Below are 25540 nucleotides of genomic sequence, written 5' to 3'. Positions count from 1 at the left end.
GCACGAATAATAAACATTTATCATGATACAAGGAAATAAATAATACTTTATTATTGCCTCTAGGGCATATTTCCTTCTGTTACCATATGAGATGACCGAACAAGAAAACGCAGAGATCTGTCAAGCCCAAGTGAAGGACTTCTTTGAAGGGGTGAAAGCAAAGAGACATCCACCTCCAGAGGAGAAGGTAGATCCGGTGAAAGCAAAGCGCACTATCGATGCCCTGAGGAAACCACCAAATTCTTCGCCGAAAACCAACTATGAGCGCGTTACTGAAAAGGTATATATCGAAGCGGAACGGTCGTGAAGTACTAGAAGTGATCAAAGGTTAAAAGAACGACGAGCAGCTGGGAAAAAATTGCCCAGCTCGGCGAACAAGCGAACCAATCGTGCCCCCCGCTCAATGTGTCTAGCGACATCGTCGCTAATGATCCGGGGATGGTGCCCGGTTATAACAATCTTGGAGATTACCTGCCCGACGATGTACATTATGATTTCTTGGAGGTGGATGAACACAGATACGAGTACGAGAAGCCTCTCGTCAAAGATGAAAAATCTCTAACAACGATGATGCGAAGATTCCATGATTGGTACATGAAAACCTGTAGAGAGTCTGGGGGGACAGATACTTTGTATCTGAGAGTTAAAGAGGAGCACGACCTCGTTGGAATTGATCTATTGTATGTTCCATTTGAGGAGTTCTTCTAGTTCTTCAATCAAAAGGCCCTCGATCAATTAACGGTCACTTGCTACTGTCTGTAAGTACTACTTCTGTCATTAAGTCTCTATATATAGCTCAGCTCTTTCATTGCATGTATTTATAATTATCCTCACTATATTATGCAGATTGAAGATCGTCGAGTGTAGAAAAGCAGAAATGTATGATATTGGGTTCATTAACACAAATCTCATAGATGAATTTCAGGTTAAAAAGAGCGCCAAAGATGCCGAGGCCAACTTGCTCAAATCATTGATAATAAATCAAAACAAAGATAAAATACTCTTTCCTTACAACTTCAAGTGAGTGTTACTGTCGTGTGCATATTCGGTTTTCCTTATTACTCGAGTGAGGTTATAGTAATGTAATTGATGAGTTATGCATGCGTGCGCAGCTTCCACTATATTCTCCTGGAGATTAAGCTTGAGCAGGGACTAGTAACCGTCTTAGACTCGAGACGAAAAGATCCCGAGACCTATGCGGACATGACTGAAATTCTCAACAAGTAAGTTCAATCGATCATTATCGCACCATATTGGCAACTTTTTGTTCATTTCCTGATATCTCAAGTAATAATTATTTTCTTTGTCTTGCAGGGTTTGGAAAAAGTTCACCGCAGAAGCTCTGGGACTGCCGAAGGAGCTGCGATATACATACCCGAAAGTAAGTACTACTAGCTAGCTACTTCCGCGCATCTCCCGTTGATTCTAGCTACTTTCATCAATGCCATTTATAATGCTTCATTATCAATTTGATTGACCTCTATTTCTCGTGTGCGAGTTCATCTACAACGCGACTTGCAAAGATAAGCGGGACTACTCTAAAAGACAATATGAAGTGCGTAAGCAATAATATTCACAATTTCATTTTATTACACCATCATTTTTGTTGAGTTTCATTCATATATATGTATTAACCCCGTTCTTCAAATTAGACGTGGCAGATGCGGAATGAACTCCTACCAGAAGATCGCATGAAAGCAATTCAAGAGGAATTGGCGGGATTCTTTCTTGACCACGTCGTCAATAAAGCCGGAGAATACCATGTGGAACTTGAGTTCAAATGCTAGGGGATTGTAAGAGATCTTACATATTGTATATGTATGTAGCCAGTAGCGTCGGATAGATGATACAAAAACTTGTTGTTCGACCAATCTCTCGGAGAAGGAGAGGTCGATCACTTCTCTCGGTATGCATGACGAACTTCTGTACTCAATGGTTTCCTTCATTTTCTTACTAGCTAGTGTGTCGAGGGCCTCTCTATACGTATAGTATGTAGCGTCAACCAAGCACGGAGATAAGAGAGGACATTTCTCTTTATTAATTAATTAGCTACCTAACACAATATATGAAACACCTTAATTAACCATACAAAACCCCCAAATCCACCCCCTTTCAGAAAAAAAACAAAAACCCTAGCCCCTGAACAGCTGACGCGTGGATGCCTATTGGTCCCGGTTGGTGCCACCAACCGAGACTAAAGGGCCTCCTGCCTGGGCTCGCAGCACCGGCCACGTGGAGGCCCATCTGTCCCGGTTCGTGTAAGAACCGGGACTAAAGGCCTAGGGCATTAGTAACAACCTTTTAGTCCCGGTTCCTAAACCGGGACAAAAGGCCCTTACGAACCAGGACAATAGGCCCTTTTTCTACTAGTGGGGTTCGATGGCGACTCCGGAGGGGGCGGCGACCGCGCCATTGCTCGGAACCCCTGTGGGTGGGGGGAGGTTTGTTTACCCCTATCCGAGGGTTTTCTTCGGGCAGCGCGTCAGGGCCATGGAAGATGGCGCCCGCTTCCTCGACCTCCCTCGCCGCCACGAGCACCGGGGCAATGCCGACGGGCGTCGGCATTTCCGTCTCCTCCTCCTCCTAACCGGCCATCTCCTTCCCGCTGTGGTTTTCTCCCCGCCCGGCGTACGCTCGAACTCCACCAGCTCCGGGAAGTTTCTAATTTCCGTATTGCTCGTACATGTAGATTAGGGTTTTCTGCAATAGGCATCACTTGGATCCGATCAAATCGAATCAATTCCTTCTTGGGTGCTACTATTCATGTTGTTGATGGTGTTCATGTTCACTATTCGTATGCAGGGTAGATTTGATCTTGTTAATAGGTAGTTACATCGTAGTCCTTAGGCAGGGTATATTGGTTCTTGCATGATAGGTAGTTACATATTCATGATGTTCATAGGTAGGGTTTGTGTGTGATGTTGAAGAGCTAGATTGGTGTTGGTTTAGGCATGGTTTGTTGCATGATTTCGTTACGTGCATGGCATTCATGGTAGGTAGGACAAATTTGCATGCTCATACACATTGTAGGGACACTGTGTTCCCTTGTTGAGGTACTATTACCAATGTAGCATGCTGCCAAATGTGGAAGTGGTCACAACTTGCACTGCTAGTTTTAGGTCATGAGCATGATGCTCACTGATCAGTGGTTGTTGCCCTTGAGCAAGTGCCATTGATCAGTGACACTTGCTCTTCGGCAAGTGCCACTGATCATGTTTTGAAAACTGCACAAATCAGTGGTTGTTGCCCATGAGCAAGTGCCACTCATCAGTGCCACTTGCTCTTCGGCACGTGCCACTGATCGGTGCCTGATCCCAATGCCTTGTTACTAACCATTGTCATCTTACCTGACAAGGTGATGAAGACAGAGTGGGACAAAGTCGGTCGAGGAGCTCAGGTCATGGTCGGCGCCGAGGGCGTCATGGACTTCATCCCCACGAACCGCTAGCTCAAGAGGGTGGATCTACCTGGCAAGGCCGCCTTCATGAGCCAGCCGCATCCAAGGGGACGATGTCCAAGGACCGGCCACGAGGAGGGGTCCCGAGAGCCGTTGTGTTTCTACGTCCAGATCAAGGACGAGGAGGATCTCGCCATGCTCGTCATCCCACCGAAGTTCAAGGAGGTCATGAAGCAGTGGCTGGTGATCAAGCCCCCGCGCGTCGTCAGGCTGTCGGTCAACAAGTGGTGCGAGTCCTGGGTTCAGGTCCAGAACTACGAGGGGCGGATGGTGCTTGACCGGGGCTCGCAGTACTTCTGCCGCCGCCACAGGATCGTCCCCGGCGACCTCGTCGTCGTGCGAATCTCCAGCCTGGGCTTCAAGGTGCAGATCTACAACCACAACAGGGTGCGCTGCACCAACCACGGCTACGTCGGCAAATTCTCCCGCGCTCTCTATTATATAAGTACCCGGTCCTAGTATAGAACTGTTAGTTTGTGGTCATGGTGATGGTGATGGTTTGAACTAGTGCTGCAAACTTGTTAATATTTTGGCCAGGATCGGCGCCCTGGTGTGAAGCAGGAGGCATGGGATGCCCCTACTGTCTTTAACGATGGCCCTACTATATTAATTAGCCTCTTAATCTGCTTTTATTTTCATGTGCATTGCTTGTTTTCATTTTTGCCTCCCGTTTGTGCTGCTAATGTGGTGGTAAGGCCGCCACATTTGAATGGGGTGAGCAGAACACAAACGTGTATGCAGCCAAACAGCTGTGGTTTGCATCTGCTCAGCCCTTAAGCATATATGCAGACAGCCAAACACCCAGCCCTGAAGTGCTCATTGATGCAATGCAGACAACCAAACAACATGCAGATGCTGATTTGTTGCCTGTTTTTGCTCAACCGGGTTGGGTTGAGATGTGTTTGAAATGCAGGTATTGTTTGAGAAGGCAGCCAAACACGCTCTTAATCATATGAGTTACTTTGTATTTTCTTGAATCTTAGGTCCAAACCAGTGTATCGGTAATTGTTATGAATATGAATAAAATTACCAGTGTTTCAAAAAAAAAAAGAACACGCTGCCCTCAAAAGGAAAAAGCTCGGTTACAGAAATATCAAACGCGGCGGTCGGAATAAGAAGCGGCGGCGGAAGGCGAGCGAGGAACCCTAACCTAAACACCTGGCGCAGGGTACGTATGCTCAGCAAATTCTTCAAAATCTTCACTTTTCCTAGTGGAGGCGGAGTCGGAAGTCCGATGCCAGCCACGCGGTGGGGCTTCGTGGTCTTGACGGAGACGGACCCGGAACTCAGTCGCCGCATATATAAATGCAAGAGAAGTCTTTCCTCCCAAATCCCAATCCACTGATAAAATTACGAGCACAGACGCAAACTCAGGCGATTCGAGGCGAGGATACGAAGAGAGCTTGAGATCGGCGATGGCAGCGGCGATTCGGCAGGCGGCGAGGAGGTTGGCTGGCTTTGTTCTCCAGCGAACGAAAACGGAGGTGCCAAGGAGGCTCATCCACGGCGGTCCGCCGGCAGCAGCCCCCTCTTCCCTCCGGCATACTTCCTCTGGTGTTGAGGTACCGAAAATCACGACTTCTATCGATTATTTCATCGACTGCTGATTGATTCGCTACTGTGCTCTGCGCATAACATGATTAGGGATCTAGCAATTCCACGCCTCGCAATACCATAGGTCTCGTAATAATCAAATCCTTTTCCAAACGGCAGGATGGGGATTGCTTACCCCCTAGGATTATCAACACTAGCTAGTTCCAAATTATTTTGTAAATCTTGGTTTTGCCATCAGTAAGCATGATTCGAGAATGAAATATCTTTTGCAAAGGAAATATGACACTGTTTAGTTTTAGGCATGCCTACAATAACATTCTAGATCAACTATAGCTATGTAGGCTTGCATCAATGAATATGTTGAATATGTTGTTAGATATTGTATCTAACTTCTACGTAATTTGTAAAGGAAATAGCAGTGCATCAAGATGGGAAGGCTTCTGCTTTGAGGGAAATCAAGAAGAAGAGAGAAGAGTTGTTTGATCTGATTGCTGACACAGAAAGGCGATACGACACCCGGCTTACCAAGGAAGGCTGTCAAAACACACGCATGCTCCAGCAGCTTGCGGTGCAAATCGAGCCTAGACCCAATGACCCCTTGTGGTATCTACTCAGAACATATGCTGTCCTTTTCATGTTCTTTTTTCCTTGGAATAATTTGTTAACAAATTTTATTACATCTCTGAACTTGCAGGCGGTCGAAGCGGTTTTCGAAGAGACTCAATGATTTTTTGGGGTTAGCCGGGGCTGTTATATCATCCTATATGCTTACGCGTAAGTGGCTTCATTTGGACCAAGAGGCAGATTCAAAAGAGCAGAAGATCTAACTAGCAACAATGGCTTCAGTTGGAGAATGAGGCAGAAGATCTAACTAGCTATCTGGAAGTCGAAGTGTAATTTCACTAGTATAGAAATGCTCGAGGATGAAGTTATTAGTGCTCTTTTTTGGGCATTCTTCAGCTTTTGTACCAACAACTGTGAAAATTAGTTATGCATTTTTATATGGTTTTGGCTTCAGTTTCCTTTGACCTTATGTGCGGTGTCAATACTGTGTTCAGTGATTGTATGTGTTGCCCCCACCCCCCATTTTGTACAGTTTAGCATGATGCCAGTCACACCAGTCTATTTTAGGGGAAGCTTGTACTATTATGCCAGCTCGTGTGTTTTATACAAGGATGAAAATGCTCTCCCCCTCTCTCTTTCTCCAATAGAATCAGTCTACACTGTTAACAGGTTGCTGCGATGCTGCTCTGCTGGTTTCGTGAGAGCATCTCCAGCCGCGCCCCCAACAAGGCCCCCCAGGCGATTTTTCGGCCGCCGGCGCCAAAAAAAGGCCCAGTCGCGCCCCAAGGGCCAAGTTTTCGCCGGCTCGGGCCGAAATTAGCGCCGGCGGACCCAACCCGAACCCGGCGCGCTGGGGGCGCTCGGGGGCGCCGGGCGAATCGTTTTTGGCGCGAAAAGCCGCGGGGCCCCCTTGCCAGCGACTCGACTCTCTTCTCGCCGCTTCGTCGTCCTCATCGCCTCGTTTCCCGCGGCGAATCAATGCCAAAGCTGCGCGCCGGTCAGCCTCCATTGATGCCTCACGGGCGGCGCAGTGAAGGCCGGGCAACGCGCGTCCCCTCGCCCGCCATGCATAACACGCCGGCCACGCGTACTACGCGGCGCCTCCGCCTATATAAGCCGACCACCAGCGCGCCGGAGACACGCACAGATCCTCCACTGCCGACGCGCCCATTTCTCCCCCTTCCTCCCTCGCCTCCTCTCGCCGTCTCCAGTTCAGAAGAATGGCCGAGCACTTCCCAGGCGACGGCGCGGCGGCGAATGGCTTCGGGCGCCGCCAACTTCATGAGGACGAGGCTCGCCTCCTTTTCGAGGCCGAGTACCCGATCCCGCCGGACATGCGGGTGCCCGGGGCGTGGAGGATCAGCGCCGGCGGCGTGCCGGTGCCACCACCACCCACCGGGGCAGCGCGGCGTGCGGAGATCAAACGTATCCGCGCGTCCCTGCCGCGGGCGGCGAGGGAAGTCCCGCGGTACACCCCCGACAGCCCGCTCTAGAAGCCCTACCCGCAGCTCCGGCGTCCGCATCGGCGACTCCACCCCCCCCCCTCCGGCCGCTTCGTCCTCGTCGAGCCCAAGCCGGAGCCCGGCCTCCCCTCGGAGTACGAGGAGATAGCCCGGCGCGGCTTCTCCGACGAGGAGGCCCTACAGTGGGCGCGGGACGACTACTACCGCGACGAGATGGTCCGGCAGCGCCGGGCCCTGGAGGAGATAGAAGCCCGCAAACGTGGGCGCGAGGACGAGCACGGCGTCGTGTTCCTCGACAGCGACGACGACGAGGACGCCCCCGGACCGTCCAACCCGCCGCGCCAACCAGGGGAGGGATGCAGCAGGGACGGCGGCGGCGGAGGCGGCGGCAACAACGACGACGACGACGGCGACTACACGTGGTTCTACAGCCTCCTCGGCATGTAGAACTGCAAGGGCGGGCGGCGGGTGGCGAGGAGCGGCGATGGAGACGGCGAGGAGCGGCGATGGAGACGGCAAGATCTTGAAAAGCTAAGAGTGAGTTATGAAGATCTTCAGAAGGAGTGCGATTCATTACTTGCTCAACAAATCAGCGCTGCTCAGGAAGAATTTGTTCCTCCATGTTTGAAATGCATTGAACGTGAATCTGCTAATTCTTTACCTGAATGTTCAAATGCTTCTAATACTACAAATTCTTCAACTGTCTCTGCTATCACTAATTCCTCATCTGAGGACATTGCTAGTATCACTGACGATGCAGGGCTGAAGAAATTGTACATGACAGGCATGTACAAAAGCCTCAAAGGGCATCAGACTCTTTGTGATGTGCTTAAAAAGCAGATCCTCAACAGGAACCCTAGGAAAGAGGGTATTGCCTTTGAGAGGAAACTCAATGCTGATGGTACATATTGGAAGCCTGAGCAGTACCCCAAAACCTCATGGGTTGCTGCAAAGGGATCTCCAGTTGATCCATCTAATTTATCTGGCTTACATGTGAATCTTCTCATTCTTCTAATGAGTCATTTGACTCCAACTATAAACTGTTTAAAAATCAGAATGGTGAAGTATTTGCTAGATATGTTGGCACTAACTGCAGGAACGGTTCTCCTATGAAGAAAATCTGGGTTCCCAAAAGGTGCCTTGAAAGTCTTCAGGTGAATGTCCTCATGACACCACCTGTGAAGAATAGGAACCCCAGATCAAATTCTTCATATGGATCCGAGTCCTCATACGGACCAAATTCCTCACATGGATCAAATTCCTCAAAAGGATCAAAATCCTCATATGAACATCATCGTGCTAACAACTCTGTTTCGCAGGGAAGAGCCAAGGGCTATGAATATGAGCATTATTCTTCTAATCATTATGTTCATAAGTCCTCGAAGAATTTCTCTGCTTATTCATATGCTTACCCTAACTCCTCTTATGTGAAACGAAATGGATTGGCTTCTATGCCACCTTTCTCGTATGGAGCTCGCAGAGTGATGAACTCTTTGCCACCTCTTCTGATGTGGGTGGTGAAGAAAAAGAACTAATCTTTTATGCAGGGTCAGGTCTCCAGACGTACTTAAACGTCTGAAGAATTTGCTGGAGACCTGAAAAGTGCCTGAAAGGACGCAGGCTAATCATGAAGAAATGAACTTTCATTTCTCACGTCCTCATATTGTTTTAACGGTTGCATTGCTTGATGAAATTGGTCTGATGAATTGTGATGTCATATTCTTCACTGATGAAGTATATGAAGTTCGTAAGCTGCACTAATTCATCTGCAGGATGATCAACCCAAAGCCACTGAGTGGGTCCTCGATAGTGGATGTACAAATCACATGACTGGTGACAAGAATCTATTGATGGATGCTCCCTTATCACCATCGCATCTGAAGCATATCATCTTCGCTGACAAAGGCAAAAGTCAGGTATTGGGTCTAGGTAAGGTTGCGATCACAAAGGATCGACACATGGACAAAGTCATGCTTGTCGAGTCCTTAGGATACAACCTCATGTCTGTCTCAATGCTTTGTGATCTTGATATGGTTGTTTTCTTTGGCAAGTATCGTTGTGTTGTGGTTATGGAAACTGACAATTCCAAAGTCTTCGAAGGCTTTAGGAGAGGAGACTTGTATATTGTTGATTTCTCTACAGGACCGCAACCAGCCGTGTGCCTACTTGCAAAAGCTTCAGAAGGCTGGCTATGGCATCGACGACTTGGTCATGCAGGCATGAGGAATTTGCACATGCTTGCGAAGAAGAAGCACATCATTGGCATTGAGAATGTCAAATTCCTCAAGGATCACTTATGCGGAGCCTGTGAAGCTGGAAAGATGACCAAGGCTAAGCATCCAGCGAAGACTATCATGACCACTACTCGACCATTTGAATTGCTTCATATGGATCTCTTCGGTCCTAACCATTACTCAGCAGTCACAAATGACGCATCTCTCTATGGCTTTGTTATTGTTGATGATTACTCTCGTTACACATGGGTACATATTGTTACTTACAAACATGAAGTGCAGGAAGTCTTCAAACGATTTTCCTCGAGGGCTTCAACCAACTTTGGTGTGAAGATCAAGCACATCAGAAGTGACAATGGAACTGAGTTCAAGAATTCTAGTCTTGATGACTATCTTGATGAACTTGGTATTACTCATGAGTTATCTGCTCCTTACACTCCTCAGCAGAATGGCTTCGTGGAGCGCAAGAACAGAACTCTCGTTGAGATGGCACGCATTATGCTTGATGAGTACAAGACGCCTCGTCACTTCTGGATTGAGGCAATTTATACTACGTGCCACATCATCAACAGGGTATATCTTCACAAATTCTGACTGCCTATGAACTCCTCACTGACAAGAAACCCAATGTGAGTTATTTCAAAGTCTTCGGTGCTAAATGTTGGATTAGAGATCCTCATCACAATGCTAAATTTACACCGAAAGCACATGAAGGTTTTATGCTTGGTTACGGAAAGGACTCGCACACCTACAGAGTCTTCAACAACGTTCTTCACAAGGTTGTTGAAACTGTAGATGTGCGGTTCGATGAAACTAATGGCTCGCAAAGAGAGCATCTACCCTCTATGATAGATGAACCAGCACCTGAGGAAACTATCAAGTTCAAGGCTACTGAGGATGTCATTCCTACCGAAGAATCTGCTGAAGAATTCATTCCATAACATGAAGAACGTCGAGCTAATGCACCTGAAGAAAATGGTGCTGAAGAAAATGCTGATCAAATTCCTCGACGACAACCTACTCATCCTCGTGTTGCAAAAGAAGTGCAAGTTGAAAAGATCATCGATGACATTGAAGCACCAGGTCCTCTCACACTCTCAAAAACTTCACATTTATCTAACTTTTGTGGGCACTATGCCTTTGTCTCTATCACAGAGCCCACTAAGGTAGATGAAGCATTTCTGGAGCCTGAGTGGATTCAGGCCATGCAAGAAGAATTACATCAGTTCGAACTCAACAACGTCTGGGAACTGGTTAAACGTCCAGATCCTAGCAAGCACAATATCATTGGCACAAAGTGGATCTACCGCAACAAGCAAGATGAAAATGGCCTTGTGGTGAGGAATAAGGCACGGCTTGTAACTCAAGGCTACACACAGGTTGAAGGAATTGATTTCGATGAAACTTTTGCACCTGTTGCCAGACTTGAAGCTATTCGCATATTACTTGCTTATGCTAACCATCATGATATCACTTTATATCAAATGGATGTGAAAAGTGCATTCCTCAATGGTAAGCTTGAGGAAGAAGTATATGTTGCTCAACCCCCAGGTTTTGAAGATCCAAAGCATCCTGACAAAGTCTTCAGACTCAATAAGGCCCTCTATGGCCTCAAGCAGGCCCCTCGGGCGTGGTATGATACTTTGAAGGAATTCCTCATGAAGAAAGGCTTCAAACCCGGTTCACTCGACCCTACTCTTTTCACTAAATCTTATGATGGTGAATTGTTTGTGTGCCAAATATATGTTGATGATATTATCTTTGGCTGTACTGACCAACGTTATAGTGATGAATTTGCCTATATGATGAGTGAAGAATATCAAATGTCTATGATGGGAGAATTGAAATTCTTCTTAGGTCTTCAAATTCGTCAACAGCGCAATGGCATATTCATATCTCAGGAGAAATACCTCAAGGATGTACTGAGGAAATTCGGCATGCAAGATTGCAAAGGCGTCAAAATTCCGATGCCCACAAATGGCCATCTGTGCACTGATGAAAATGGTATTGACTTCGATCAAAAGGTATACCGCTCCATGATTGGTTCTTTATTGTATTTATGTGCATCTAGGCCAGATATTATGCTTAGTGTTTGCATGTGTGCCCGATTTCAAGCTACACCGAAGGAATCACACCATAAGGCTGTGAAACATATTCTTCGATATCTAGCTCACACACCAACACTTGGATTATGGTACCCCAAGGGCTCGGCTTTTGATCTCATTGGATATTCTGACTCTGACTATGCTGGTGATCGTGTGGACCGCAAGTCAACATCTGGTACATGTCATTTCCTCGGACGATCTTTGGTCTGTTGGTCCTCGAAGAAACAGAACTGTGTATCACTGTCTACTGCTGAAGCTGAGTACATTGCTGCTGGTTCTTGCTCTGCTCAATTGCTGTGGATGAAGCAAACTCTCAAGGACTATGGCGTCAACGTGAAGAATGTGCCTCTCTTCTGTGACAATGACAGTGCCATCAAGATTGCTCACAACCCAGTTCAGCACTCGAAGACAAAGCACATTCAGATTCGTCATCATTTTCTTCGCGATCATGTGTTGAAGGGCGACATTTCTATTGAGCATGTGAAGACTGAAGAACAGCTAGCCGATATCTTCACTAAGCCCTTGGATGAGAAGAGATTCAGCAAGTTGCGGTCTGAGCTAAATATCCTAGAATCTTCGAATGTTCTTTGAAAAGGACACTCGTCCTAACACTTATGTAAAATTGATGACTTAGATGTGCAACACATGAAGAAACGTTTTTCTTCAATCAATGAAGAATAACACTCTAAGTGTGAAGAAATTAACGAAGAATTTGATTCTCAGAACCCTATGACAATTGTATGCGGTGTCTGAAATCATCATTCTTATACGGTGGGTCACGCCACCACCAAAAGTTGAAAATCTTCAATTTGAGTTTTTTCTCAGTGAAATTCCTCAGTTGTTCATTTTCTTCAACTTTACATTGTCTTCACTGTTTCCGTCGTTTTTCTTCATTAGCTATATATATATGAGTTTATGTCCTCTACAGCATTCACTTATGGCTAATTCTTCAAGTTGCGTTTTTCTGCTAAGTGAATGTGATCGGACCCTTCCCCCTCTATGCTATACTCAACCCAATCTATTCGCAAATTCTTCATGTGCGTTTTATTTGAAACTCATTCAAAATCTTCACTGTGTCCTTGTCAGCTGAAGAATTTGCGAACGGAACTTTTAACTTATCTTATCCAAATTTTCGGCTTTGCCGCTCAAACAGTTCCGCATCCCACGAAATACTTATCTATTCACCCACGATCTAACACGATCTCCACTTCTTAGTACGTGGGTGACACATGTCAAGCGAATGAGAAGGGTCAGGAGCACGTTCGTCCAAAATCTTCGGGCGAATAGTTTTTCACCGTGGCTATAAATACCCCCTCTCCCCTTCCTCACTTCCTTTACTCCGCTCGACCTCTCTCCAGCTCGAGCTTCTCAAACCCTAGCACCGCCGCTACTTCATTGTCGCCGGTGAGGAAGAGCTTCACTGCCTCGACCTCGTCATCGTCGTACTCGCGCCGGCCGCGGAAATCTTCACTCCGCCGCCGCCGTAGCCGTCTTCCTCCGCCGAGTTAGGGCGTGGAAGATCTGCACAGATGAACTTCACTTCTCCACCTCACAGTTCGTCGTGTTCTTCGTTCAGGGTAATTAAAAGTTACTTTTACTGCCGTCTTTGATTCAAATGATTCCTACAAAATCTTCAAAGGTGTTTATTCTTCAAATTCTTCACACACTAAACACCTCACATGTCATCTGTTCTTGATTCGTTTCTCTAAGCATCATTTTCTTCAAGATTCCTCAATTGTGTGGATCTTCGATCTATACAACTTTGGAACGTAAGACAAAGAACGCTTAGTGAAATTCTTCAAGACTCATCTGGTCAAATTCCTCAAACTTGTTCTTTTTGAAAAACCTTCTGAGAACGCATATGACCTCTCCAAATTCCTCGCAACTATACTCTATTCACAGGTACTCATCTCCGCTGCTGAATCACTAGGTTCTCATCAACTTAACTCATTTGCAGCGTTCCTCGAAGAAAAGTTGCATACTTCTTCAGAGAGTTCAATTGTTCAAATTCCTCAACTGAAGAAAATGGCTGATGGAAAGAAGCCACGGAAAGGAGGAAAGAGGCCTGAGGTCAACACTGCTTTTGAAATCCCTGAGGACATCTATGCTGGGTACTGCACACCCCCTGAGGAAGATAAAAATCAGCGCAAGGTGCGCATTCAGAAGATAGAGATGAGATGGGCAAGAGAGTGGAGGGAGTACAGATATGTGACTCCCAAGTACATGAAGAAATTCGCTGTTACTCCTCCATGCTCAAGACCACCATTGGCACCTGGCCAAGAAGCAGATCCCACTAGCATCAAGCGCGGTGAGAATTTTCCTGAAGAATGGGCCAAGCGCCAGGCCAAACTGGCCAAACAGGCAAAAGATGCAGTGAGGAAATTCAACGAAGCCTCTACTTCTGCTGCTGCTGCTGAGGCCTCTGTAAGGCCGAAGAAATCCATGGCAAAGAAGCCTGCGCATAAGCCAAGTGCCTCAGCTAAGCCCTCACGGCCAATTCCTCACGCTGCTCCTGCCCCTCCAAAGTCCTCGGCTGCTCCGACCAAATCCTCAGCACCTGTGCATCTTGCCACGTGCCAAAGGACTACAGGCTACTCTTTTGCCTCAGGAGTTTCAGCTAGTTCCTCAGCTGCACCAAATTCTTCAACAGGACCCTCTCTGCTGAAGACTAAGACCACTGCTGGACGAGGCTCTCGCTCAAGTCCTCACAAGAAGCAGGTCACCTTCCAAGTGTCGTCTGAAGAAGACGAAGCTGATGATGAAGAACTTGCTGAAATCATCAGAGATAGGCAAGTCAGGGCCACTAGAGCCAAGGGCACAGATGTGCCTCTGCTTCTGGATCCAAAGTTGATCCTCGATTACATTGATCTCTAGCACAAGGACCCAAACACTCCTATGCCTGACTTCAAGCTGACTCCTGGTCAAAGTCATATGCTGACTGCCTTCATCCAAGAAGAAAAATGGAAATTTGAGAAGGCCAGGCAGCTCAAGAAAGCACAGTACAGGAAGGAGAAATTCCTGAAGAACAACGTTGTCTCTATGACAACTGATGAACTTGTGAAGATCCAGTCTGAGATCAAAACCCTCAGCGATGATTTCAATGCTTACTATGCTGATTGGAAAGGAGCCAAGGTCAGGTTTGTTAAACTGACAAAGATGTTCACCTCCAATGTTGCAGCCCCATCGCAACAAGAAATTCCTCAGACTGAAGCATCTGCTCAGCCCATTGAAGAACATGCCAGCACCGCTGATGACAATCAGGCTGCTGAAGAAAATGTGAATTCCAGGGCTGATGACTGCATTCCAGCCGCTGATGAAATTGCCAGGGCATCCACTAGTGGTGCGCCTGAAGAAAAATGAAGAAGTCAGGGCAACTGCATCAGTTGTGCCTGAAGAAAATCAAACACATTCCTCTGCTCCTCCTGCGCCTACCCCAACTCCAATTCTTCCATGCCATCAAAGGAAATCATCCCTTTTGATGAAGAATATGTGATCCCTAGCGGATCTGATGAAGAAAATCCTGCTGCTGCTTCGTCAGAGCAGATGGATGAAGAAATTGAAGTGGATAAAATCCCTTCAACCCCCACAGTTTCCTTGCCTATGCCTCAGTTTACTGCTGAAGAGGCTGGTGTTGAAGAAATGGAAGATGAAGATGTGGACATTGGTTGTACCACACCAGTGATGAATGATGACTTCTGGGAAAGTCAGCACCCCAACTCTCCACTCTTCACTCCATTGCAACAAATTCCTCAGTCCCCGGCAACAACAGTTCAAATGGGATCTGATGAAGCTCATGAACAAGTTCCAGCCACTAGTGCTGAAGAAAATGAAAATGAAGAATTGAAGACCCAGACTGCCACTAAAGAGGAACCAAAAATTCCTCAGCCTGAAGAACCTGAGATTGCGATTCCTGAGGTTGTCATGCAACTGACTGACACTCTTCTGCCCAAGCCAAAGGATCCATTCTCAAGGAAGCAAAAAATCAAGGCTAATGATTTCTTCGGCGAGCACGTATTCTTCACTGACTACAACCCCTATGACTCTGCTCGCATTAGGAAGAGGCGTTTCTGGACTTCCAGCCAGGCAAATTTTTATTCCTCAGTGCTGTTCAACAAAGACAAAGTCTTCGATCATGAGCACATTCCTCACGTGGATATGGAATCTCTGCCATGCTTCGGGCCAGTCCTCAGTGTTCTTTACGACGCGGGGACTGTTAAATTTCTGCACTGATATATGTGATTGGAATGAAGAGCTCATTCTTCAATTTTATGCAACTCTGCACATCACCGGAGACTTTGAAGATGTGAATTCATTGGTGCTGGACTGGATGTCTGAAAATACTCACTGCAAGGCACCAGCTACTGAATTGCTTCGTGCTTTGCCTCTCAGTCCTCCCCTTGAAGCTGATCGTTGCGTCTACAGTGAACTTGAGCTTACAGATCACTATATGCAAGTGCTGATGATGCCTTTGAAGCCAGGTCAGGCCCCAAGTACAAAATTCCTTGTCAAGGAATTGTTATATGTGCCTCGGACTGTCTATCGCATTCTGACGAAGACATTGAGTCCTATCAAGGGCCACGACTCGAATGAAGAAGAAGTCGTTGGCATCATGAAGAATCTGCTTTTCAATATCATTCATGGCGTTCCTGTCAACTTCCATGATTTCTTCATGAGGACTCTGGCCAATGTCGCAATGTCACCGTTTGAGTTGAAGCCTTATGCTCCGTGGATTATGAGATTCATCAGAACAAGGTCTTCAATCAACTACAAAGCTGATACACTGAACCATTGCAGCTACTTGCCCCCGATTGAAGTCCTCAAACGGACATTTTCCTCAGCTGATGAAAAGGGCAAGGCTACGGCTGTCATTGATGAAGGCATTCGTCCATTGGATGGTCAATTTTGCAAGGCTGCATCCTACTCCACCAATGATGACTCTGCCACCCATGACTCTGCCGCCAACGCAACCAAGCCAAATCCTCAAGGCACAGCTCCCAGGGTGATGACTGACCATGAGCTTCTCCTCAGTCTTCACCAGAAGGTTGATCGTAATCACAAATGGGTCAAGCGTCAGTTTGGTTCAATTCTTCACAACATGACTGCTACCCACAATGCAGTGAAGAAAAACCACTATTACCTTCATGAAACCCTCAACCGCACCTGGGCTGTTCTGTCACACATTTATAGCACAGAAGATCTGAAGAAAATGGGTCAAAAGGAAGATTTTGACTGGGCTGCACCTCCTCTGAAGAAGTACAAGAAGGTTAAGGTTCCTTCCTTGGTGGCCAGCTCCTATTCTTCGTCACGTGACACTGATGAACATGAAGACTTGGACGACACTGCGGCAGGCCCTACTACAACAAACGACCCAAACAACGCTGACGCTCCTTCATCAACTTGATATTCTTCAGGGGCGTTAGTCCTCATTTTCGAACCTTTTGGTCATTCGATGACAAAGGGGGAGAAATTTGAGTTAGTCTTCAAGCGGGTCTATCTTATCTGGGCGTTTTTTTCTAAGTTACAACTCTCGTTCTTCTGATGACTTTGTTGGATCGAGTTGTAAACTTAAAACTCTATGGTGGCCTGATACTTTTGTTGTTTCTTTTGCATGCTTATTCCTCGTTAATGTTATTGCACGCATGCTGAATTACATCAGTCACCATATTTCATCATGCATTTCAAATTCTTCATATATTATGTCAAATGCATGTATGAATTACAAGATATAGGGGGAGATCTCCATGATTCAACTCTTCAAGTGTGCATTGCTTCAAAAGCAAATTCCTCACTATGCACATCTTCAGGGGAGTTCTTCTATATCTTGCAATCAAATTCCTCAATATCAGTATTTACACTTCATATGTTTATCCCCGTTGAAAACTTAACCTATATTGTCATCAATCACCAAAAAGGGGGAGATTGTAAGTGCATCTAGTGCCCCTTAGTGATTTTGGTGTATTGAAGACTTATAGGTTAAGGGACTAATGTGTTTATGAGTGTACACAGGTCTATAAGTCTATGAGGAGTTTGATATTTACAGAGAAAGTCGACCCCTAAAAATGAAGTTCTTTGACTGAAGACTTTGAATTTCTGAAGACTTTGAAAGTGAAGAAATTGGTGTGACCTTGAAGACTTGGTATTCGTTTGAGGAACATGAAGCGTGAAGACTTTTGTTTTCGTAGTTTCATTTTCTCTTTCTTGAGTCATAGGAAACACCGTACTGTTAAAGGGGGTCGAGGAAATACTAAGGAAAAATTTCCATGTGATGCTCAACTCAAAATCCTACACCTACCAATCCCTTCGAGTGAAGCCATTGGAAATCTCATACAGTCCAGTCATATTCTTCAGTGACAGAGACTACGTTCTTCTGGTCTCTGAGGAATTTGTTCTGACTGAGGAGTTAGGAATTTGCCAGTGCGGATTGCCTACACAGTGAGGAACATGATAGCCCTGAGGAATTTGATACTCAAATTTCCGACCGTTGTTGTGCTATGCGCCAGCTGTCCCAAAATATCTACCCAACTAACGGTCATATCATTGAAGGGCATTTATGTCTTATCATGACGGGCTGCTCCCTAGGCTATAAATAGCCGCCCCCTACAACCACTAGCTTTTGGCTGCTCCGAGAGAAACTGACATTTGTCATTTGAGAGCATCCCAAACACCTACAAACCCAAAGTGATTGAGCATCATTGAAGAGATTGATCCTGCGTGGATCCGACGCTTGTTACCTTTGAAGACTGTGCTTCTTCCAGACGGTTAGGCGTCATGGTCTAGAGCATCCAAGAGGAATTGTGGATCGCCGAGTGACCGAGTTTGTGAAGGTTCGGAAGTCACCTGAAGACATACCACGAGTGATTGGGCGAGGTCTGTGTGACCTTAGCTCAAGGGGAATACGGTGAGGACTAAGTGTCCTGGACTGCATGTTCAGGACTGGGTGTCCAGGACTGTGTGTCCTCAGGTTTAAATACCTAGCCGCCCTAACCAGATGTACAACTGAGACAGCAGTTGGAACTGGTCTACCAAATCATTGCCTTCACCAAGCCAACTGGTTCTATTTCCTCAACTCTTTCATTTCCTCATAACTGTGTTGTGCACTTGTTCATATCTGTGTTTGAAGACTTTGACTGAAGACTTTCTCAATTTCCTCAGTTCAATTTCTTCAGTCTGTTTGTCTTCATCCTGTGTTATCATGTGTTTACGCTTTCTGTACTCTGTGCCTGTCTTCATTTCATCACGATGACCATGCTGGTATCCTGTTATGTTTACTTCTGAGTCCTTGTCAGCTGAAGAATTTGCGAATGGAACTTTTAACTTATCTTATCCAAATTTTCGGCTTTGCCGCTCAAACAGTTCCGCATCCCACAAAATACTTATCTATTCACCCACGATCTAACACGATCTCCACTTCTTAGTACGTGGGTGACACATGTCAAGCGAATGAGAAGGGTCAGGGGCACGTTCGTCCAAAATCTTCGGGCGAATAGTTTTTCACCGTGGCTATAAATACCCCCTCTCCCCTTCCTCACTTCCTTTACTCCGCTCGACCTCTCTCCAGCTCGAGCTTCTCAAACCCTAGCACCGCCGCTACTTCATTGTCGCCGGTGAGGAAGAGCTTCACTGCCTCGACCTCGTCATCGTCGTACTCGCGCCGGCCGTGGAAATCTTCACTCCGCCGCCGCCGTAGCCGTCTTCCTCCGCCGAGTTAGGGCGTGGAAGATCTGCACAGACGAACTTCACTTCTCCACCTCACAGTTCGTCGTGTTCTTCGTTCAGGGTAATTAAAAGTTACTTTTACTGCCGTCTTTGATTCAAATGATTCCTACAAAATCTTCAAAGGTGTTTATTCTTCAAATTCTTCACACACTAAACACCTCACATGTCATCTGTTCTTGATTCGTTTCTCTAAGCATCATTTTTCTTCAAGATTCCTCAATTGTGTGGATCTTTGATCTATACAACTTTGGAACGTAAGACAAAGAACGCTTAGTGAAATTCTTCAAGACTCATCTGGTCAAATTCCTCAAACTTGTTCTTTTTGAAAAACCTTCTGAGAACGCATATGACCTCTCCAAATTCCTCGCAACTATACTCTGTTCACAGGTACTCATCTCCGCTGCGGAATCACTAGGTTCTCATCAACTTAACTCATTTGCAGCGTTCCTCGAAGAAAAGTTGCATACTTCTTCAGAGAGTTCAATTGTTCAAATTCCTCAACTGAAGAAAATGGCTGATGGAAAGAAGCCACGGAAAGGAGGAAAGAGGCCTGAGGTCAACACTGTTTTTGAAATCCCTCAGGACATCTATGCTGGGTACTGCACACCCCCTGAGGAAGATAAAAATCAGCGCAAGGTGCGCATTCAGAAGATAGAGATGAGATGGGCAAGAGAGTGGAGGGAGTACAGATATGTGACTCCCAAGTACATGAAGAAATTCGCTGTTACTCCTCCATGCTCAAGACCACCATTGGCACCTGGCCAAGAAGCAGATCCCACTAGCATCAAGCGCGGTGAGAATTTTCCTGAAGAATGGGCCAAGCGCCAGGCCAAACTGGCCAAACAGGCAAAAGATGCAGTGAGGAAATTCAACGAAGCCTCTACTTCTGCTGCTGCTGCTGAGGCCTCTGTAAGGCCGAAGAAATCCATGGCAAAGAAGCCTGCGCATAAGCCAAGTGCCTCAGCTAAGCCCTCACGGCCAATTCCTCACGCTGCTCCTGCCCCTCCAAAGTCCTCGGCTGCTCCAACCAAATCCTCAGCACCTGTGCATCTTGCCATGTGCCAAAGGACTACAGGCTACTCTGTTGCCTCAGGAGTTTCAGCTAGTTCCTCAGCTGCACCAAATTCTTCAACATGACCCTCTCTGTGAAGACTAAGACCACTGCTGGATGAGGCTCTCGCTCAAGTCCTCACAAGAAGCAGGTCACCTTCCAAGTGTCGTCTGAAGAAGACGAAGCTGATGATGAAGAACTTGCTGAAATCATCAGAGATAGGCAAGTCAGGGCCGCTAGAGCCAAGGGCACAGATGTGCCTCTGCTTCTGGATCCAAACTTGATCCTCGATTACATTGATCTCTGGCACAAGGACCCAAACACTCCTATGCCTGACTTCAAGCTGACTCCTGGTCAAAGTCATATGCTGACTGCCTTCATCCAAGAAGAAAAATGGAAATTTGAGAAGGCCAGGCAGCTCAAGAAAGCACAGTACAGGAAGGAGAAATTCCTGAAGAACAACGTTGTCTCTATGACAACTGATGAACTTGTGAAGATCCAGTCTGAGATCAAAACCCTCAGCGATGATTTCAATGCTTACTATGCTGATTGGAAAGGAGCCAAGGTCAGGTTTGTTAAACTGACAAAGATGTTCACCTCCAATGTTGCAGCCCCATCGCAACAAGAAATTCCTCAGACTGAAGCATCTGCTCAGCCCATTGAAGAACATGCCAGCACCGCTGATGACAATCAGGCTGCTGAAGAAAATGTGAATTCCAGGGCTGATGACTGCATTCCAGCTGCTGATGAAATTGCCAGGGCATCCACTAGTGGTGCGCCTGAAGAAAAATGAAGAAGTCAGGGCAACTGCATCAGTTGTGCCTGAAGAAAATCAAACACATTCCTCTGCTCCTCCTGCGCCTACCCCAACTCCAATTCTTCCATGCCATCAAAGGAAATCATCCCTTTTGATGAAGAATATGTGATCCCTAGCGGATCTGATGAAGAAAATCCTTCTGCTGCTTCGTCAGAGCAGATGGATGAAGAAATTGAAGTGGATAAAATCCCTTCAACCCCCACAGTTTCCTTGCCTATGCCTCAGTTTACTGCTGAAGAGGCTGGTGTTGAAGAAATGGAAGATGAAGATGTGGACATTGGTTGTACCACACCAGTGATGAATGATGACTTCTGGGAAAGTCAGCACCCCAACTCTCCACTCTTCACTCCATTGCAACAAATTCCTCAGTCCCCGGCAACAACAGTTCAAATGGGATCTGATGAAGCTCATGAACAAGTTCCAGCCACTAGTGCTGAAGAAAATGAAAATGAAGAATTGAAGACCCAGACTGCCACTAAAGAGGAACCAAAAATTCCTCAGCCTGAAGAACCTGAGATTGCGATTCCTGAGGTTGTCATGCAACTGACTGACACTCTTCTGCCCAAGCCAAAGGATCCATTCTCAAGGAAGCAAAAAATCAAGGCTAATGATTTCTTCGGCGAGCACGTATTCTTCACTGACTACAACCCCTATGACTCTGCTCGCATTAGGAAGAGGCGTTTCTGGACTGCCAGCCAGGCAAATTTTTATTCCTCGGTGCTGTTCAACAAAGACAAAGTCTTCGATCATGAGCACATTCCTCACGTGGATATGGAATCTCTGCCATGCTTTGGGCCAGTCCTCAGTGTTCTTTACGACGCGGGGACTGTTAAATTTCTGCACTGATATATGTGATTGGAATGAAGAGCTCATTCTTCAATTTTATGCAACTCTGCACATCACCGGAGACTTTGAAGATGTGAATTCATTGGTGCTGGACTGGATGTCTGAAAATACTCACTATAAGGCACCAGCTACTGAATTGCTTCGTACTTTGCCTCTCAGTCCTCCCCTTGAAGCTGATCGTTGCGTCTACAGTGAACTTGAGCTTACAGATCACTATATGCAAGTGCTGATGATGCCTTTGAAGCCAGGTCAGGCCCCAAGAACAAAATTCCTTGTGAAGGAATTGTTATATGTGCCTCGGACTGTCTATCGCATTCTGACGAAGACATTGAGTCCTATCAAGGGCCACGACTCGAATGAAGAAGAAGTCGTTGGCATCATGAAGAATCTGCTTTTCAATATCATTCATGGCGTTCCTGTCAACTTCCATGATTTCTTCATGAGGACTCTGGCCAATGTCGCAATGTCACCGTTTGAGTTGAAGCCTTATGCTCCGTGGATTATGAGATTCATCAGAACAAGGTCTTCACTCAACTACAAAGCTGATACACTGAACCATTGCAGCTACTTGCCCCCGATTGAAGTCCTCAAACAGACATTTTCCTCAGCTGATGAAAAGGGCAAGGCTACGGCTGTCATTGATGAAGGCATTCGTCCATTGGATGGTCAATTTTGCAAGGCTGCATCCTACTCCACCAATGATGACTCTGCCACCCATGACTCTGCCGCCAACGCAACCAAGCCAAATCCTCAAGGCACAGCTCCCAGGGTGATGACTGACCATGAGCTTCTCCTCAGTCTTCACCAGAAGGTTGATCGTAATCACAAATGGGTCAAGCGTCAGTTTGGTTCAATTCTTCACAACATGACTGCTACCCACAATGCAGTGAAGAAAAACCACTACTACCTTCATGAAACCCTCAACCGCACCTGGGCTGTTCTGTCACACATTTATAGCGCAGAAGATCTAAATAAAATGGGTCAAAAGGAAGATTTTGACTGGGCTGCACCTCGTCTGAAGAAGTACAAGAAGGTCAAGGTTCCTTCCTTGGTGGCCAGCTACTATTCTTCATCAGGTGACACTGATGAACATGAAGACTTGGACGACACTGCGGCAGGCCCTACTACAACAAACGACCCAAACAACGCTGACGCTCCTTCATCAACTTGATATTCTTCAGGGGCGTTACTCCTCATTTTCGAACCTTTTGGTCATTCGATGACAAAGGGGGAGAAATTTGAGTTAGTCTTCAAGCGGGTCTATCTTATCTGGGCGTTTTTTTCTAAGTTACAACTCTCGTTCTTCTGATGACTTTGTTGGATCGAGTTGTAAACTTAAAACTCTATGGTGGCCTGATACTTTTGTTGTTTCTTTTGCATGCTTATTCCTTGTTAATGTTATTGCACGCATGCTGAATTACATCAGTCACCATATTTCATCATGCATTTCAAATTCTTCATATATTATGTCAAATGCGTGTATGAATTACAAGATATAGGGGGAGATCTCCATGATTCAACTCTTCAAGTGTGCATTGCTTCAAAAGCAAATTCCTCACTATGCACATCTTCAGGGGAGTTCTTTTATATCTTGCAATCAAATTCCTCAATATCAGTATTTACACTTCATATGTTTATCCCCGTTGAAAACTTAACCTATATTGTCATCAATCACCAAAAAGGGGGAGATTGTAAGTGCATCTAGTGCCCCTTAGTGATTTTGGTGTATTGAAGACTTATATGTTAAGGGACTAATGTGTTTATGAGTGTACACAGGTCTATAAGTCTATGAGGAGTTTGATATTTACAGAGAAAGTCGACCCCTAAAAATGAAGTTCTTTGACTGAAGACTTTGAATTTCTGAAGACTTTCTGAAGACTTTGAAAGTGAAGAAATTGGTGTGACCTTGAAGACTTGGTATTCGTTTGAGGAACATGAAGCGTGAAGACTTTTGTTTTCGTACTTTCATTTTCTCTTTCTTGAGTCATAGGAAACACCGTACTGTTAAAGGGGGTCGAGGAAATACTAAGGAAAAATTTCCATGTGATGCTCAACTCAAAATCCTACACCTACCAATCCCTTCGAGTGAAGCCATTGGAAATCTCATACAGTCCAGTCATATTCTTCAGTGACAGAGACTACGTTCTTCTGGTCTCTGAGGAATTTGTTCTGACTGAGGAGTTAGGAATTCGCCAGTGCGGATTGCCTACACAGTGAGGAACATGATAGCCCTGAGGAATTTGATACTCAAATTTCCGACCGTTGTTGTGCTATGCGCCAGCTGTCCCAAAATATCTACCCAACTAACGGTCATATCATTGAAGGGCATTTATGTCTTATCATGACGGGCTGCTCCCTAGGCTATAAATAGCCGCCCCCTACAACCACTAGCTTTTGGCTGCTCCGAGAGAAACTGACATTTGTCAGTTGAGAGCATCCCAAACACCTACAAACCCAAAGTGATTGAGCATCACTGAAGAGATTGATCCTGCGTGGATCCGACGCTTGTTACCTTTGAAGACTGTGCTTCTTCCAGACGGTTAGGTGTCATGGTCTTGAGCATCCAAAAGGAATTGTGGATCACCGAGTGACCGAGTTTGTGAAGGTTCGGAAGTCACCTGAAGACTTACCACGAGTGATTGGGCGAGGTCTGTGTGACCTTAGCTCAAGGGGAATACGGTGAGGACTAAGTGTCCTGGACTGCATGTCCAGGACTGTGTGTCCTCAGGTTTAAATACCTAGCCGCCCTAACCAGATGTACAACTGAGACAGCAGTTGGAACTAGTCTACCAAATCATTGCCTTCACCAAGCCAACTGGTTCTATTTCCTCAACTCTTTCATTTCCTCATAACTGTGTTGTGCACTTGTTCATATCTGTGTTTGAAAACTTTGACTGAAGACTTTCTCAATTTCCTTAGTTCAATTTCTTCAGTCTGTTTGTCTTCATCCTGTGTTATCCTGTGTTTACGCTTTCTGTACTCTGTGCCTATCTTCATTTCATCATGATGACCATGCTGGTATCCTGTTATGTTTACTTCTGAGTACTTATTCCGCTGCAAGTAGTTCTTCGCTAAGGAATTTCCTCACCGGCAAATTCCTCAGTGAAGAATTCATAAAAATCGCCTATTCACCCCCCCCCTCTAGTCGATATAACGCACCTTCACAAAGTACATAAACTCATAATATAACCGTCATCTAACTTTAAGCGTGCGGACCCTACGGGTTCGAGAACTATGTAGACATGACCGAGACACGTCTCCGGTCAATAACCAATAGCGGAACCTGGATGCTCATATTGGCTCCCACATATTCTACGAAGATCTTTATCGGTCAAACCGCATAACAACATACGTTGTTCCCTTTGTCATCGGTATGTTACTTGCCCGAGATTCGATCGTCGGTATCTCAATATCTAGTTCAATCTCGTTACCGACAAGTCTCTTTACTCGTTCCGTAATACATCATCCCGCAACTAACTCATTAGTTACAATGCTTGCAAGGCTTATAGTGATGTGCATTACCGAGTGGGCCCAGAGATACCTCTCCGACAATCCGAGTGACAAATCCTAATCTCGAAATACGCCAACCCAACAAGTACCTTTGGAGACACTTGTAGAGCACCTTTATAATCACCCAGTTATGTTGTGACGTTTGGTAGCACACAAAGTGTTCCTCCGGTAAACGGGAGTTGCATAATCTCATAGTCATAGGAACATGTATAAGTCATGAAGA

At 45.9% G+C, this 25540-nt stretch overlaps 1 long non-coding RNA gene across 1 annotated transcript; it reads left to right on the top strand.

Moving 5' to 3' along the window:
• Positions 1-2630: 2630 nt before the first annotated feature.
• Positions 2631-6316, top strand: LOC141039274 (uncharacterized). Its single transcript, XR_012200197.1, has 3 exons — positions 2631-5019; positions 5421-5614; positions 5706-6316. It is a non-coding gene; the product is annotated as an uncharacterized lncRNA (long non-coding RNA).
• The last annotated feature ends 19224 nt before the right edge of the window (positions 6317-25540 follow it).

This window comes from Aegilops tauschii, chromosome 1 (genome assembly GCF_002575655.3).
Source record: "Aegilops tauschii subsp. strangulata cultivar AL8/78 chromosome 1, Aet v6.0, whole genome shotgun sequence".
NCBI classification, from domain to species: Eukaryota; Viridiplantae; Streptophyta; class Magnoliopsida; order Poales; family Poaceae; genus Aegilops; species Aegilops tauschii.
The sequence above is the reverse complement of the archived record's forward strand: the minus strand, read 5'-3'. Positions and strand labels throughout refer to the sequence as shown.